Below are 11050 nucleotides of genomic sequence, written 5' to 3'. Positions count from 1 at the left end.
GTAATTAATTACAGTTACAAATTACTTCTCCCAAAAATTAAATATGTTAGTAACTCAGTTACCTGAATGTAAGAGTAATTAGTTACTTGGCAAAGTAACTAGTGATAATTTTCATGTTTTTTTTTTTTTTTTCAAAAAAAAAAAAAAAAAAAAAAGGTCACGCAATGTGAAGTTTAAAGGGTTTTGGGGACATTTGGCCCTTGCCCAATTCTTTATCTTCCACTTAACTAGACACAAGGGTATTGCGATAACTAGATAGTAACCTTTGCTATGTGTGGAAGTCATTTAAAGTTGTGAATCAACCGTTAAAGTTGTTAAAATTGCTCCCATTATTGCATTAGTTCCCTTCTGTCTACTTTTAACAATCAACATGTGTACGTTTTAAAACTGTTTCATCATTTAAAGATAGATTTAAGTCAAGATTTTGCCCATTTAGGAGCATTTTAAAATAAAATTGAAAAGAAAAAAGTTACTTAGGTTCGCTAGGAAGGATCTCTACATCAGAGCCTTCCTGAGAGGTCTACTGCTTTAAGATGGCGGCTGTTTACTAATGCATGTAGTCCTTAAAACATGTTCAATTCAATTCAATACAATTCAATTTTATTTGTATAGCCCCAGATCACAACAACATTGTCTCAAAGGGCTTTGCAGAGGCAATATGATACACAATCAGAAACAGCAAATGAAGCAACAAAGATGAATAAATAAATTCAAGTCCTGGGTTTCCCCCATCCTTAGACCCTCCATGTCGGCAAGGAAAAACTCCAAAAACTCCAGAATCTTCGGGAGAAAAATGAGAAACCCTGGGGAGTACCACAGTCAGGAGAGATCCACTCCCAGGACGGATAGACAGGAAGCCCAGGACCGCTAATAGGAATTAGCAGGCAAAGTTACAGTCCGTAAAGATGCAGTGGAGTAAAGGAACAAGAAGCGGTCCATCTAGCCAGATGAGACGGGGTAGCAACGAGGACGTCCATCCAGCGTGGGGTCCGGAAAGTCAGGAGGCTGCAGCTGAAAAATAGCCCCTCCCCAGTGGGGAGGGGGGAAAGGGGACACCGGGTGACTAGTGATGAAGAGACTAGACAACTAGATATTAACATTGGAAAATAGAAATAAAGTAAGATAAGTGGTAGGTAGAGTGAGAAAAAGGAGATAGAACTCAGTGGCTGTACTTCCCCCAGCTTTATAGTTTCTAGTGCAGCTTAGACTAAACTTTGAGTCTACTCCGACTTCAACTAGCCTGACCATAAGCTTTGTTGAATAGGAACGTTTTCAATCTAATCCTAAATGTGCAGACTGTCTCGGCTTCTTTAATACTAGCTGGAAGCTGATTCCATAAAACGGGCTTGGTGGCTAAAGGCTCTAGCTCCGACAGTACTTTTAGAAACCCTGGGAACTCCCAGTAGACCTGCATTCTGAGAGCGGAGTGTTCTGTCGGGGCGGTATGCAACCAGAGCATCGGTGAGATAAGATGGCCCCAACCCATTAATGGTCTTAAATGTAAGAAGGAGGATTTTAAATTTAATTCTAAACTCGACTGGAAGCCAGTGAAGGGCCTGGAGCACAGGGGTGATGTGCTCTCTTCTATTGGTTCCTGTTAAAAGTCTTGCTGCTGCGTTTTGGACAAGCTGAAGACCTTTTAGTGAACTTTTAGGACAAGCTGCAAGTAGGGAGTTACAGTAATCCAATCTCGATGTAACGAACGCGTGAATTAATTTTTCTGCATCGCTTTTAGATAAAATATTTCTAATATTGGCTATGTTGCGCAGGTGAAAGAAGGCCGTTCTGCAGGTTTGTTTAATGTGAGCTTTAAACGATAAGTCAGGGTCGAATAAAACTCCTAGGTTTTTAATTGTGGTGCTGGAGGCTACACTTACATTGTCCAGAGTGACTATCTGGGCAGCTAAAGAGTCTCTCACACTTTTCGGGCCTATTATAAGGACTTCTGTCTTTTCAGGATTAAGTAGAAGATAGTTAGTGCTCATCCAGGTATTTATATCTCGGACGCAGGTGCTTAGTTTGTCCAGTTGCCTGATCTGCTCAGGTTTAATTGATAAATACAGTTGTGTGTTGTCAGCGTAACAATGAAAGTTAACGCTATGTTTTCTGATGATATTACCAAGAGGAAGCATATACAGTGTAAACAAGATGGGCCCGAGGAGCGATCCTTGCGGCACACCATAACTAACTCTAGAGCAGGGGTGGGCAAACCGGTCCTCGAGGGCCGCAGTGGGTCCTGGTCTTTGTTCCAACTGACCCAGCACAGATAGTTGAACCAATGGGGTTTCAGCAGAAATGAGAAGCACCTGACTGCACTTGACTGATTGCACTTGTAAAACAGCAGATTGGTGAAAAGGTGTCCTCTTAATGGGTTGCAACAAAAACCCGCACCCACTGCGGCCCATTGTGGAATAGTTTGCCCACCCCTGCTCTAGAGTATGGTGATGATTGCTGGTTTACATTGACAAACTGGTACCTATTAGATAAATATGATTTAAGCCAGCAGAGGGCTGCTCTTCTAATGCCTATGTCGCATTCTAATCTCTGCAATAAGATATTATGGTCGATTGTGTCAAAGGCTGCACTCAGGTCCAACAGAACCAGGATCGAGACTAATCCAACGTCAGCGGCTAGTAACACGTCATTAGTTACTTTGACTAATGCAGTTTCAGTGCTATGATGAGCTCGAAAACCAGACTGGAAATGTTCAAATAAACTATTGTCCTGTAGGTGCTGACAGAGCTGTTTAATTACCACTCTTTCAAGGACTTTGGAGAGAAATGGTAAATTAGAGATAGGTCTATAATTGGCCAAAATATCAGGATCAAGAGAAGGTTTTTTCAAAATCGGTTTAATAACTGCATATTTAAAGGACTGCGGCATGTGGCCAGTAACTAATGAGGTATTTATTATATTTAAGATAATATCAATAGTTAACGGCAGGGTCTCTTTAAAAAGTTTGGTTGGGATCGGGTCTAGGAGGCACGTTGATGGTTTGGAGGACATTATAATTGAAATGACATCAATTTGGTCTACAGTGGTAAAGTTATTTAATATTTTAGAGGGGTTTATAGGAGATTCTGAATTTTTAGTCTGCACTTTATCAGACCTAATAGTTGGAAGTAATTCATTTATTTTATTTCTAATAGTTGCGATTTTATTGTTAAAAATTTTTAGGAAGTCATCACAGCTAAGGGTGATTGGTATATAAGGTTCTATTGAGCTGTGACTGTTTGTCAGCCTTGCTACAGTGCTGAACAGAAACCTAGGATTATTTTTGTTTTCACCTATTAAGGATGAGTAATATCTGGTTTTAGTCGTACGCAAGGCTTGTTTATAGGTCACTAAACTGTGTTTCCAGGCAGAGAGAGTGGGCTCTGTGTTGGAACGGCGCCATAGTCTTTCTAATTTACGTGCCGATTGTTTAAGAGAGCGTGTTTCAGCATTGTACCAGGGAGAGGCTCGTCTCGGCTTGACAAACTTTAATTTGGGGGGAGCGACAACTTCGAGTGTAGTACGAAGAGTAAACATAACACTATCAACAAACTCGTCATTAACACCAGGGCCGGACATTATTCCTTCATAATCAGATGACATGGAGGCAAATATTGGCTGGATTATCTGTTTATACTCTGAAACAGAGGGATCACATAATGTCCTTTTCATCTGAGTTCTAGTCACTATCAGACTATATTCAACTATCAGTTGAAGCACAAACTGAAAGGTAATTAGAAAATGATCAGACAGTACGGGGTTGTGGGGATGGACACTAAGATTACTAATCTCGGTACCGTAGGTTAAAATCAGGTCCAGGGTGTGCTTGTGACTATGAGTTGGTTTATTTACATTTTGAATGAAGCCAGTCCCGTCTAGTAGGTCATTAAAAGCCTTACCAAGAGAGTCACCGTCATCATCAACATGTATATTAAAATCCCCTACAATTATAATTCTATCCCAGCTAAGCTCAAACATGTTGCCAATGCAGCCGTGTCTGTCATTTGCATCTAGTTCTATAATATGTGATATCTACCGTATCATGTGGGCGTAGTTTGTAGGCTATCGGCTACAGTCAGGTCTTCCCCACTCCTGCTCTGCTCTCTCGTCTCCGTGAGTCCGTCTCTCGAACCCCTTTCCCACTGAAACTAGTGGGTCAACACGCGTTTTTCCAAGCCGATGCATCCCACTAGCAGTTGGCATTTGGCACCTTTCCCATTGATGAAAAAAGCCGTGTCTTTTTTTTTTTTTCACCCGTCTAACCCCCACCCCTCCTCAGCCGTGCGTAAGGTGCGTGACGTCACCACGCTAAGATGCGCTTCGACAAGTGTGACCGAATTCATTCAGTTCAAGGACGTTAACAATGCAAAGCAACATGGAAGCCTCCTTTCCGTTTGTGTTCTCTGTTTTCATGCTTTTTACTGCCCGCAAAATGGTCAAAATGCAGCAAAGGATCAACACAGTGCTTGTGCTGAGGCAACCTAGGCGACGTAAATTTTGGTTTGAAATTGAAAGGAGTCGTGTACGTCACAGAAGGAGGAGAAGAGCCTTTGTTTCATCTGTTATGGCTATTGCTAACGCTGCTACACCGACTGTTTGCCGTATGTGGATCGGGGCTAGAGCACATGGTTTTTGTTTTTTGTTATGACGCATCACATACTAGCCTACGTCACCACGTAGTTTAGGGTGTTGACTGTTGACCCGGGGTTTTGCTTTCACACTGCATGGCGATCAGAGCCGAGGTGATTTTAACGCGGGTCGCTTGGCGGGTTGATTGACACGGGTCGAGGCGGGTCGCTGCACCTTTCCCACTGCCACCAAAAGCCGATTGTTAGCGGGTTGACACGGGTTTTTTGGCCAGTGGGAAAGGGATATCTCAGACTCTTTTTATTCAACCAACTTAGTAACGCATAGTAACGCACGCCTTTCCCGCCTCAGTAACGGTAACAGCGTTGCCAAGATGAGAAAAGTAATTAATTAGATTCTCATTACTACTTCTCATTACTGAAAAAAATAACGCCGTTAGTAACACCGTTATATTCTAACATATATATTAACAACACTGGTCATATTCAGGCTTAAAAAAACACGTTTCAATGGTTTTCACCGAATAGTTTAAGTGTAGCTCCTCGGTCAACCAGCAGATGGTAGCATACTTCCAGTAAATAAAAGTGAAGCCCCCCCCAACCATGCTTTCGTATTGGCATGACAGCATGACACTTTCCAATGCACAGCATTGAGAACAATTACAAGCGCCAATATTTTATAAACTGTAAATATGAGTATAAATAACATATTTATTCACCTTTGTGCCACATAACACCTTTAATATGTCAACTGTGGGGGGCAAAATCCCTTTTCTATCATGATCAGCTCCTTTTAAGGATTAAAAAAAAAAAAAAAGGAAAATAATTCAATGTGAAAAGCAGTTTTATAGCAGTTGAAGTGTTCTCGCCTATTTTAATGAGCCATCTGTTGGCATACACAGTATTTTAATTCTGGGCTGTTCTCGACAGATAAGAAAACGCTGATGGAGGTGTTTCTTCTTCCTCCAATTAGAAAAGCACCTCGTCTCGTTAATTCTTTACCCTCAATCCGTGCGTGTTGCGTCGTTTCCACAGGTTACATTTTTATCATGATTAAACATGGCAGATGCAATGAATGGAGCCCAGATGTGAGGAACACCTGGCAACTCGTTCTATTGGCCCCCTTTGTCTCTACTTTAAACTAAAACATATTAAAAAAATACCTTTGCTTTTCTATGGAGATGATAAACATGGCTTTAAAGATCAAGAAAAAAAAATCACTCTTACTATTTCACTCTTACTTACAGTCAGTGAACTCATTGGCTGCCATTGACAGCAGTGGACGTCCAATCTATTTTGACTGGGAGGGGCGAATGAACACATTAGTAAAAAAGGATTGAATGCCTATCACCGTCAGTGGCACTGAAACATGAGCATTCACTCCCAGTCCTCCCAGTTTAAATAAATTGGACCATGGGCATTGCCTGACATATTTCACTGTGGCACATGCACCAGTCAAGCCCGTCGACAGGGGGTATGTTGTCCTGGGCTTCAGGACCATAGGGGCCCCTGAATGACCCTTAATTTATTTTACTTTACGTTCATATATTTCTTTTTTATTAAAATCATTGTCTGATTAAATATTATGTTCTACTCGATATATGGCTGAAAACACTGAGGTGACTTGAACTTCCGCTGTCACACCCCCAATTTGGCCAATTTTCAAAATTGTCCTACAAGCATGTGTGATACATCATCTGAAACAGGAGGGCATTTAAATTTTTTTTTTTTTTTAAATTAAACAGCAAAATCCTAACTAAAGGCGAGAGCACGCGAGACTAGAATTAAAGACGCCACGATTTTAACGAGATATTATCGCGTACCTACCTCTTTTAGAGCCAAAAACTCCATGTAGCATGTATTACCAAGTGTCAAGATACAGCGTTGAATGGCCACAGCCAGGTTTTTGGGGAATTTTAAGGGTGAAACATGGTCATATAACAAGGGTGGCGATGCAGAAATCGCAGACATCAAGGAGTGGTCGAGATCTTCATTTTCATATATTTACCCTTTTAAACGTTTTTTTCCCACATTTTTCTTTGTTTGGAACAATTATTTATCATCTAAAATATTGGGGAAAATGTGACAGAAACGAAAAAATACAATTAAGTGATAGTTATGAGGTAGATATCCGTGACTTTTTTACAGACGCCAATTTTTTAATTGTGAAAAGTGTTAAAAGTTTAAAATATGCGAGTGGATAATTTTTTAAAGTCGTTTCTTTTGTTTTAAACTAAATATTAGACATCAATTAATGATTCTAAGATAAAAATGACTGGCATTTCGAATAATAAATACGATTACTTACCTTTTTTTTTATGGCAGGTTTAAACAAAAACGGTTGCGCGGTGTCTGTAAACAGGGGTTTTCAGGGTAAAACGGAGAAATTAAAAATAGTTCAGGGGCTTATTGCACCATGAATCTGTTATGGCAGCATATAGACATATTGTTCTATCAAACACAACAGTTGTTTTGGTTTAAAATACAGCAGCTTCTTTTAAAGAGGAGTGCAAGAGCAGAAACTGCTTTTTCAGTCTTGTCTGTGTTTTCCGCCATACACTTAAAAACTTTAAAATATTAAATATTTCAAATATATATTTTTTTCCTTTTTTTGTACAAGGCTAGCATGTCACAGTTTAATGTTATGCTAACTCTGATGCATGTCGGACTTTCTTTAGCAAAATTAATGGTGTTTCCCCCACTTCCGCAACATTGACATACTTTTACGTTAGTGGCCAGCAGCTCTGGCTACTGCTAGGCAAAAAAACATTTTTAATATTCCTCCTTTTCGAAGGGGGCGGAGGAGGCGGGTTGGGTCAAGTCCAGGAGTGGGTAGTAACGCGTTATATTTACTCAGTTACGTTTACTTGAGACTTTTTCTAGAAAAATATAATTCTTAGAGTAGTTTTACCACACAACACTTTTTACTTTTACTTGAGTAGGTTTGTGAAGAAACACTACTCTTACTCCACTACTTTGGCCTACACTAGAGTCGTTACATTTTTCGTCTTCATACTACATATAGATTTTACTATTGCTAGAGATGCCAACAGTGGCCGTCTCAGTTTCACCAATGAGACGTCGAAACAACCACATGACTCCATTATACCAATCAGAGTTAACAATGTTTTTTTCTTCACTAGAGGGTACTCACGCTCTCTATTTCATATTGTTGTTGTGGTCTGAACTGAAGGATTTTTTGTGTCATTGTTTTGGCTTAATATGGCTTAATAGGTTATAATAATAATATAGTATAGTAATGATAACAACAGTTCCTAGCAATCAAATTGTGCTGAGGAAAAATATATACCATGATTAAAAAACATTGGAAGCAGTTACTCACAATGTTACTCATTACTTGAGTATTATCTTCAACGAACACTTTTTTTTTTTACTTGTACTTGAATAATTCTTTCTGATGACTACTTTTACATGAGTAATATTATTAGAAACAACGCTACTGTAATTGTGAATTTTTTTGGCTACTCTAACCACCTCTGGTCAACTCATCAACCAATCAAATGTGCGTTTGGGGGGGGGGAGGGAGTGCCATTCAGCAAATGAAAAGGGATAAATGTAAGTCTGAACATAATGAAAATAATTCACTTACTATTGGTAGGGTCTGTTCTATCCTTACATCAAATGGGAAGACAATCTAAATTACCTATATCACTGAACTCATATAATGCAAATAAGGTTGCTTAAAAGTTGGTGGGGACAGTTTGAGCATCCTGAAAAGTTGGTAGTGTTATGTCCCTACCGTCCCTATGCAAACCTATGCCCTTGGATGAAACCCATCTAAGAAAACTCCCGGACGCGTTTATTACAAATGTGTAAGATTTCACAAAAATTGGTAAAGCTGTTTCGGAGTCAACCTTTATTTGGACTACGGTTGTCACAAGTTTCGTTACTGAGAACTTTTACAATACAATATATACACTACAATTTTTTTTTTTAATTATTTGTTTTTGGTCCGCAGAAATTTGTTGTCATGGGGTAAATTTGATTTTGTACTAAAGTACCCTTGATAGTAATGGGAAAATTCTGCCATTTTACTTTTTAAAAACAAAAAATACATTTAACTTTGTTTTGCTTTAGTAAAAAAATCGGAAATAGCATTTTTTTTAGTATTAATATGGAGTTGGAAATTTTAGCATTTTGAAAACAGTAATGTGGACATGATTTTGGGTCATTTAGGTCACAGTTAAATTTTAATATTGAACTCTAAGTGACCCAAAATTTGATGCGTTTTAAAAGTTTTTTCTTTTTTCCAAACATCAAAAATAGTCACTTCCCCAGTAAAAAGTCAAGATTGTTGAGTTACATTATTACAATAAAGAATACAACTCTTTCAACTGTATTGCTAGCCCTTCATACTGTAGAAGTTATCTGATTTCAAAGAGGAAATAGGTGAATTATTTATTGGTACATTACGTGTATTACATAATAATCTGAACTCATCCTTATCAGCGTTACTGTACACACGCAGCCACGTTCACCGGACTTTAGCATTCAAACGCAACGACGTATAGCCCAAAAGTTCATTTCTGAAAATGGGATCAATATGTCAAGTGTGTCTCATTTATTCACATCCTCTCGTAGTCAATCTTTGATCGAACACATCCACCGGGGAAAATATCCTGACATGATTAACAGCTAAACCAGATTAAAGCAGTTTAGTTTTGGGCATATGTGCTTGTAAATGATTGTCAGGGATTAAAGAAAAATAATCACATTGACAGGAGCGTTCACTCTTAACTTTATTTTACAGCCCTTTCGCTGTTAAATACACACAAAAAAACTGGGTAAGCCACAGGTGTCAAACTTGCAGCACACCAAAGTAAATAGTGGGGCTCATCTCAATCATTTTAGAATGTCCAGATCTTACTCACTTTTTTATTTTTCTCAGTGAGGAAACAAATTAAAATGGCTACTCTGTCAATTACCATGGACTGCTCACATAGAAATTTGGTAGGTGTATACAAGGGATGATTACCCATTGATCCTTGAAGCTTGATTTTAAAATTTTCTGACTGAATAATCACAGATTTATTGTTGGCGCCAGGTTGCGAGTTTCACTAGAATTAAATCGTAACTAAACATATGTAGCGCTACATTTTTCATTGAGGAAGAACAGTATTCACTTCAAGATTATTCACTTTGTATCAATGAATTGAATAAATGCGACAGCCCTAGAAGGCAGACCTAATGGCTAGACTTGACAGATAATTACTTTTTAAATGATAACAGATATCCTGATGTTGTCCAACACAAAAAATCCGATACGTGCAGTTGTGATGCCCCACTGGATGATTTAATAATGATAAATGTAACAACTTCAAGGTCGTATTGTGATGCCCCACTGGATGCTTTAATAATGATAAAAGTAACAACTTCAAGGTTTTCCCCAAATAATTTTCACAGAATATTTCTTTTAAGAGAGAAAACTTCAACTGAAATTATTGAAAAAGGGCCACAATAATAAGTAAATAGAATGAATTTAAATGAGCCAAAATGTCTGTGATTAAACAAAAGGAATTACACAAATAAATCACGTTAACATTCACTTTTACAAACCGTTTTATCTCTGCTCGTGGATCTTCATGTGATGTAAAGCACTTTGAATTGCCTTGTGTTGAATTGTGCTATGCAAATAAATTTGCCTTGCCTCATTAGCTAAAATAGCCACTAGGGGGCGACAAAGCAATACAAATACAGGCAAGCAATCATAAACTACGCCAATGTAATGACAATTCCCAAAATTCTTGTTGTTTGTTCTTCTCCTCTTCTGCTTCCTATCTTTCTGTCCCCCTTAACCCTTCCCTGGCCACAGCTTTCTCCGAATAAATAAAACATTTTGAACAACCACAATGGGAATATATTAGGGCTGTCAAACGATTAAAATCTTTAATTGAGTTAATCACAGCTTCAAAATTAATTAATCGTAATTAATCGCAATTCAAACCATCTCTAAAATATGCCATATTTTTCTGTAAATTATTGTTGGAATGGAAAGATAAGACACAAGACGGACATAAACATTCAACATACTGTACCTATGTACTATATTTGTTTATAATAACAATAAATCCACAAGATGGCATTAACATTAACATTCTTTCTGTGAAAGGGATCCACGGATAGAAAGGCTTGTAATTCTTAAAAGATAAATTTGAGTACAAGTTATAGTAATTTTATATTAAAATCCCTCTTAATGTTTTCGTTTTAATAAAATTTGTAAAATTTTCAATAAAAACAAACTAATAGCTCGCCATTGTGGAAGATAGTGATTGAAATACACCACAAGGTGTCAAGGGCGAGTTTTAAATTAATTAGAGATCTAGCCAAGTTTTTCTAGTGCGTTTTGCCCCTCGACTGACGCCGTAGTTTCCGGATTAATTGCACCTTACGTTCATTTGAGTGTTGACTTCACAACGTACGAGACCTCTGATAGTTTGTAAATTGTGACT

The sequence above is a fragment of the Corythoichthys intestinalis genome, chromosome 22 (assembly GCF_030265065.1).
Source record: "Corythoichthys intestinalis isolate RoL2023-P3 chromosome 22, ASM3026506v1, whole genome shotgun sequence".
NCBI classification, from domain to species: domain Eukaryota; kingdom Metazoa; phylum Chordata; class Actinopteri; order Syngnathiformes; family Syngnathidae; genus Corythoichthys; species Corythoichthys intestinalis.
This window is presented reverse-complemented; position numbering follows the sequence as displayed.